The sequence below is a fragment of the Rhinolophus hipposideros genome (genome assembly GCF_964194185.1).
Source record: "Rhinolophus hipposideros genome assembly, chromosome: 2".
NCBI lineage: Eukaryota > Metazoa > Chordata > Mammalia > Chiroptera > Rhinolophidae > Rhinolophus > Rhinolophus hipposideros.
In genome coordinates this window covers 37,941,378-37,948,702 of record NC_138048.1, presented here as the reverse complement: position 1 = coordinate 37,948,702, position 7,325 = coordinate 37,941,378, and the positions used below count along the sequence as shown (strand labels likewise).

Genomic DNA, 7,325 nt, shown 5'->3' with positions numbered 1-7,325 from the left:
TAGAGGATTCAATTAGAGTACAAGTAACAAAAACAACAGCAATAACTAACAGTTATTAATCAGCTATTATGTGAAAATTGCTATTTTAAATCATGTGTGTGCGAGAGAGAGAGAGAGAGAGAGAAAGAGAGAGAGAGAGAGAGAGAGAGAGAGAAGAGGGAACAAGAACTCATGGGCATGACCCATTAACATGCCTGAGAGACTGAGACATCTTGGCAATAAGCTAGGTAACCTGCCTTGTAGACAGCCTGTTCCCTTTTAATGTTAAAACAGTAGTAATGCAATAAATAACTGTGTTTATTGGTTATTTGTTGTTGTGCTGGGTTTTTTGTTTTGTTTTGTTTTTCTTTTTCTTTTGGGTTAGAATCAACAAAATACAAGAGAGCATCTTTGTTTATGGCTTTTGGTTTTGGATCCTTCTAGTTTAGTTGTTTTCTAAAAAATTCAAATTCTTCTGTCTGACTACAGAATTTTATCTAGAAACAGACAAACTGAAAATGAAAATGAATACCAAAAAAGAAAATATTTAGTCCTCTCATCTGGCTAATATCAAGTTGTAATTCATCCAATTCTACTCAGTCACCTCCTTATCTATGGTTTCACTTTCTGTGGTGTCAGTTACTTGTGGTCTGAAAATATTAAATGGAAGTTTCCAGAAATAAACCATTTATGTTTTAAACTGCATACCATTCTGAGTAGCGTGATGAAATCTTGCACCATCCCACTCTGTCCCACGTGAATGCGAATCACTCCCCTGTCCAGCATATCCATACTGTATATGCTGCCCACTACCTGCTACTTAGTAGCAGGTTCGGTTATCAAATTTGCTGTCTCAGTAAGTCAGAGCTTGTGCTCAAGTAACCCTTATTTTACTTAATAATGGCCCCAAAGAGCAAAAGTAGTGATGCTGGCAATTCGCATATGTCAAAAAGAAGCGGTAAAGTGCTTCCTTTAAGTGAAAAAGTGGAAGTTCTTGATTTAAAGAAAGAAAAAAAATCTATGCTGAAGTTGGTAAGATCCACAGCAAGAACAAATCTTTAATAGGTGAAATTGTGAAGATGGAAAAAGAAATTTACGCTAATTTACTGAGAGAGACCACATCCACATAACTTTTATTCTTTTATTATAGTATATTGTTATAATCGTTCTAATTTATTATTAGTTATTGTTATTTACTCTCTTCCTGTGGTTAATTTATACATTAAACTTTATCATAGGTTTAATTATATATTTAATATACAGGTTTCAGTACTACCCACAGTTTCAGGCATCTACTGGGAGTCTTGGAACATACCCACATAGATAAGACGGGACGACTGTAACAGCCCAAGCCTCTGAAACCCAGCAGCTCATCATGTACGATAAAGAGAGCTCAGTCAAAATCCTTTTGTGGCTTCCCTGAACTCATGAACTCTAATCACTTTTCTGGCCCTGGTCTTTTTTGTGCAGTTCAATTTCTAACAAAAGTGACAGCTCTCAAAAAGCAATGGTTCAAACAGTAACCAGAATGTGGAGCTTATGAGACAGGGTTTTAGGTTCACTCAATTGGTATGGACAAATTGGCTTCATACAGTGAAAAATACAATTACATAACTACTTTCAGCACTCCTATCTCAAAACAGCACTCTTCCAAATGTATGTCCTTAATTGGAGCAGCAACCTGGTAAGAAAATACGGGTATCAGTCAACATAACCCAACACAACTATGAGAAGGAGCAATTGCAGCACAAGATCCATAATTGACCTCATGGGCTTTGGATTAATTTTCCTATCTGAGGCACGTAACCTAGTATATTGAACATCTACATAAAGCTATAGGGATTTACTTTGAGTGTAGAACTTAAAACACTTGTGAAACAACTGGAGAGGAACAGTTTGCAGAGGAAAATTAAGTTAGTTGTAATAATCAAGCCATACACAGTTTACTGTATAGCCATCTGTGTCTAAGTGCTGGTCATTAACTTGCAAGATGACACTGAGTTATAGACTGTATAGATGAGGAAGCTGGAGCTCAAAGTGCTTAAGAGGTTTGGCTAACATCACACAGTTTAAAGATAGCAAAGGCAGGGTCTGAATCAGTTTTGCATAAAGTCAAAATCACTGCTCTTAACCACATTACTATACAGTTTTCCTAATAGAGCAGTACAAACAAAGGACTTAAGTCTTTTCATGCAAATGGGAGCTTGTCTTCTGTATGTGATTGCTTCTGACCAGAGAATTAAATAGTGGACCTCCGTAAGACTGATAGAAACAGAGTGATTATTACTTTCCCAAAACTGTCCATTGAACTTTAATAGGTATTTATGTTTTTCTCAAACGGGAGAATGCCTGGAAGCACTGCCATGAATCTAAATACATATGCTTTTAGCAGGATTCTCAGGGGGCAAGTTCACAAGAGCCTAAAATAATGACCAAAGCAATTTTTTAAATGTGTTCAAATAACAGTTGTGAGCACAGTCAGATTGTTCTGCCTAAGATGCAAAAAAAAAAAAAGTAATAACCTGTAAAGCGCATAAAGTGTATATTGTTTACTCATCATTAACTCTGAACACCTATATGCTAATGGATAGAATCAGACATGCACTCGACAATAAGGTGACATAAACAGCCAGAGTAAGTCAGAGGGACACAAAAACCTCCCCAGCTGAGTACATGACATCCCAATAACCTTGAAGAATCCCTGTGACTAGCCACAGACTTCAATCACCTGCAGAAGAAGTAAATCATGGGGAGATATCAAATAGGCACCAGACACTGCTTTACAGACATGACCTTGTCCTTATACATCTCTACCAAGGTGACAGCAAACCACATGTTAGGCAAAGAAATAAAGAAGCAAGAAAGAATGTCAATGACAAAACCCAATGAAAAGTCAAAGTCTCAATCCTCTGAATCCCAAGAATCATTTATCATTATTGCTACTCCTCCAAATTTCTATATGGGGATCCTTAAAGTGTTCATTTTTTGCTTTTAATCTTAATAAAAGCATTTCTGGAAAAGTTTGAAATCACTGAACTAAAGTCTTGCTTTTACAATCTATTCTTGTTTCCTTCTCCACATTCTCAGGGAAGCCCAGAAGTTAATTAATGTTTATTAGTTACTGCATTGTGCCAGGCAACTTACATACATCATATAGAGAAACATATGTTCACAATAAACCTTTCAGTTCTTTTTTGTTCATAATCCATCCTTTCTACCTGGAAACTGATATCACCAGTGGAGAAAATGCAAAAATGTAAGCAGAATAAGAGGGCAGTATAAGCCATTCCTAAGAGCAACACCAGCCAATAGCTAGCAAGAAAATGAGGGTCTTGGTCATTTTATAACCACAGGAACTGAATTCTGTTGATAGCCTAAATGAGCTAGGGAGAGCCCTCCCAAGCTACAAATGAGACCACAGCACTGGCCAACACTTTGACGTCAGCTCCTGAGCAGAGAACGCAGTTATGTCCTGCTGGGATTTCTGATCTACAGAAACTATGAGACAACTTGGTGGTGTTTTTAAGTTTGTGGTAATTTGTTACACAGCAATAGACAATGACTACAAGGTCACTTCTTAAATTCCTTTGGGCTTTCACTTCCCTGACAGGCAACACAATACCGTTTCCCCAAAACGAAGACGTAGCTGGACAATCAGCTCTAATGCGTCTTTTGGAGCAAAAATTAATATAAGACCAAATATTATATTATATTATATCATATGTTATATTATATTATATATATAACATATATTATAAAGACCCTGTCTTATAGTAAAATAAGACTGGGTCTTATATTAATTTTTGTTCCAAAACATGCATTAGAGCTGATTGCATGGCTATGTCTTATTTTCAGGGAAACACAGTATACAGAAGGTGCCAAAAAATGTATACACATTGTAAGAAAGGAAAAAACTATTAAAATTGTAATACTCAATATATATCAATAACAAAAGATGAATACAAGTCATGTACATACATTTTTTTGGCACCCCCAGTATAAAAGTGCACATAGTGTATGTGTATATTAGCAATAATGGTATCAGTATTACAAAGAGTTTCCTTGGAGTATTTTTAGTTTCCAACAGTGGCAAATATGATAATTTTGAGATTGGAAATGTGTACTTCCTGCAACGTGCCCTTCACAGCTGAGGTTTAGGCATACTATTTGGCAAAATAATCCCAGTCTTTATTTCACTTGCTGAGCTAATGAGAGAAAAAATGTTAGTTGTTTACGTTATAGTTTTTTTTGTCACAAAGAGTAATCTGCATCTCTTAAAATCTATTAAGTCCTTTCAAAGCTAGACCTGCTTAGCTCTGAATCAGTAGATGCCTCCTGAATCTTTAATACCCAAAAGAATTGGAGGAAATGAAGAAAATGTTTCAAAAAGATGTCCTTTCCTGCTGAAGTAATGCACAGAAATTCTAGAATATTTACCAAACATAACACATTTTGGAAGAAATCATTTATATCTCAATGGGTATGAGGCCAATGAGTTTGAGGTGATTTCAGGAAAAGTAATGATTCCAACTTCTACTCTGGATATGAAAATGCAGTGAGACCATCACTCCATCCTCTGGGTAACAGCCCTGAGGATGATTTATACTATCTGTATTCTTCTGGAAAGTTTTTGTAGGATTTAGTTTAAATGTTTCCTGTATCCCATTATATACATTTTGTTATTCAGAGAAAGGAAGGAAGCTTCTCTATTAAGGTATCTTAGGCAGGTACTTCAGAGGTACCTCTGAAAATTGAACTGACTACTTCATGCTGCAGTTCAGAAATCCAAAATATCTGCTGGACTCTCCCAGGATCCTACCTTTGTCTTCCCATTGTTCTACATGAAAGTTGTTCCTCCACTACCAGGAATTCCACCTACCCAAGAAAGTTGTGGGTACCTCACAACTGAGTGGTTTTGCCCAATAATACAAAATTCTCTATTTCCCAAGAGACAACCACTTAGGGCAGAAAGAAAACTTTTAATGCAATATTTGCCTTGCTCTATGGTTAATAAAAGTCCATATAGCTAGAAAATCCTTTAAACTAGAACTATCTGTCAAGTCAGAACATCTCAGTGTCTCCAGCTCACCAAATATACATACTAAAGTAATGAGTAAATCCAGCCACTACTGCCTTTTCCCACAAAACAGACTTGGGGGTGAGGGGAAAATGTAAGAAGTTCAGAGCTATGAACTTCTAAAATTACCTCAATTTAATCCATTGAGTCCCTGTAATATTCTGAAAGTCTTGGTGATGCCAGATGGCTGTCCTGATTAATAAGATGACACAGAAATCCAATGTGTCAAATTCAGAGCTATTTAACATTATTTAAATTGGCTACTGATAGCATTCTACACTTTTCCAAGTGGGATTTGCTTTGGAGAAACTGTGAGGGTCAGGACTCAAAAACAGATCACTTGCATTTCATTAAAATTGAGTTACTGATTCATTTGTGTATCCTTGGGCAAATAGTTTCAGTAGTTAAAAAAAATAGTGTTCAACACTAAATGATTAAATCCCTAGTAAAAAAAAAAAGAGCAATGTAAATTTAAAATTATAATAATTGTCATTTATAATTATTAGTTTTGTGTCTAGTTTTCTCTAATATTACTAATATTAGACATAATTTTCAATTGTTTATATTAGTCAAAGTGCAAGGAGCACACACCCAGTGCTATGTACCACTCAGAGATTGTTCCTTGCTTTTCTAGTCCATCAATGACACTCTCTTGACTCTGAGGCAGAGAAGACCCAGTGGAATAATGTCCTAGAAATTGAAATAGGAACTCAGGGACCAGCTTTAATAGCACTTCTTCCACAAAGTCTGATAAAGCTAGGAGAGTACTCATTATTGCAGGTGCCATGTGTTGGCCATACCTTTGGCTTTATGTTCTGACCCTATTCAGTCTAATGCCTTAGATGTCTCTAACCTTCCTACACAACCTGTGTATTCATTTCCCAGACGTTTAAACTGTACGGAAATATCTAGTATCAGCATCAGTGTTACAGATCCAACACCTTGTTCTACCTCTGCAGTAACAGCTGGATTAACTAAATTAACTATAACAACTGTAGAGCAGAGAGGGAGTTTTTGAAGGGTGCTACTATAATAGAGGCTTGTGATGTCAGTGATAAATTTTGGGGTTGAGTACCGATAGTCTGTCCCATTTACAAAGCCCATCTGTTTTGGAAGTCAGAGAAAGGGGCTATGAAAGATTAAAAGAACTTGCAATAGCTCAGAGGGAACTGAAGTCAAAAGATGAAGAGTGTGACTTTCTAAAGCACGAGATCAAACTGGCCAGGAATTGGAGGAACTCATAGCTAGTCTATTTGAGGAAGCTCATAATATGGTGATGTAGCAAATGTCAAGCAGGCAACAGCAGTAAAACAGACTTTCCAGTTCTCCAACATCACCTCCACAAGAGCCTCTGCTAGGTGGAAAGACACCTTTTTACAAGGGGCATACAAAAAATTAAAGTACAAGCGTTGCTATGAGTGGCAGTCATCAGGACCTCAATGTGATACAGCCAAGTGTAAAAGACTGCAAAAAGGCTGACTTATCTCTGTATGATCAATTCAGATCTTGAAAGGATGGGCCCACAACAGACAGAACCTGTCCTTTCTTAGACAAAAATCAGGAAGATTTTCTCCATGTTTAACATGCTCAAAAAGTGAGTTATTCTGGAGGATGTGGAAAACTCTAAGCGTTGAGTCAGTGAAATTACAATCTATTTGATTTGTGAAAGCTTCAGCAGTCGAATACCAAAAAGACGTGCTCTCACTGGCCAGAGTGAGTCCAGTCAACACAGAATTAACACAGAGACTCAAGCAATTATTACACTTCTCCTTTTTGTAGATACAGGATCACTTCTGTACGTAACTGTTTTTGCATACATTTGATATATATACATCCTCCTGTTGTGAAACAGCAAGATGTTGAGCAAATGTTTTGGGAAGTTATGCAGTTGAGAAGAGAGATGTCATATGCAAAGCTGGGACATTTCAAAGAGAAACTCTGATGCTCTGCCTGGGACCATGCATAAACCCCTCTGAATACCTGGGAAATGGCTGAATGTTTTTATGGTTACTTGATATTTATTTCCAGGGAGTGCATCCAAGACTTTTTCCCTCTTTTGCAAATTACACAAAGTACTGTGATTTCTTTTAAACTGACATGTGCTGTGTTTGCTTATTCTTTAGTCGAACACACTATAAAGAATTACAGGTGTACCAGTGATTGTAATATATAGTTGCCAAAAAAAGCTAAATAAATGTTAGATTGAAAAAATATGCATAAATAATATTGAATTATATTTGCTGGTATGTTTCAGGGATATGTATTAGCA

The 7,325-nt window shown here is 36.5% G+C and overlaps 1 pseudogene across 1 annotated transcript; it reads left to right on the top strand.

Moving 5' to 3' along the window:
- The first annotated feature begins 4,307 nt into the window (after positions 1-4,307).
- LOC308510034 (rab-3A-interacting protein-like) lies at positions 4,308-6,998 on the top strand (annotated as a pseudogene). Its single transcript has 2 exons — positions 4,308-4,387; positions 5,837-6,998. The product of its transcript is annotated as a rab-3A-interacting protein-like (transcript).
- The last annotated feature ends 327 nt before the right edge of the window (positions 6,999-7,325 follow it).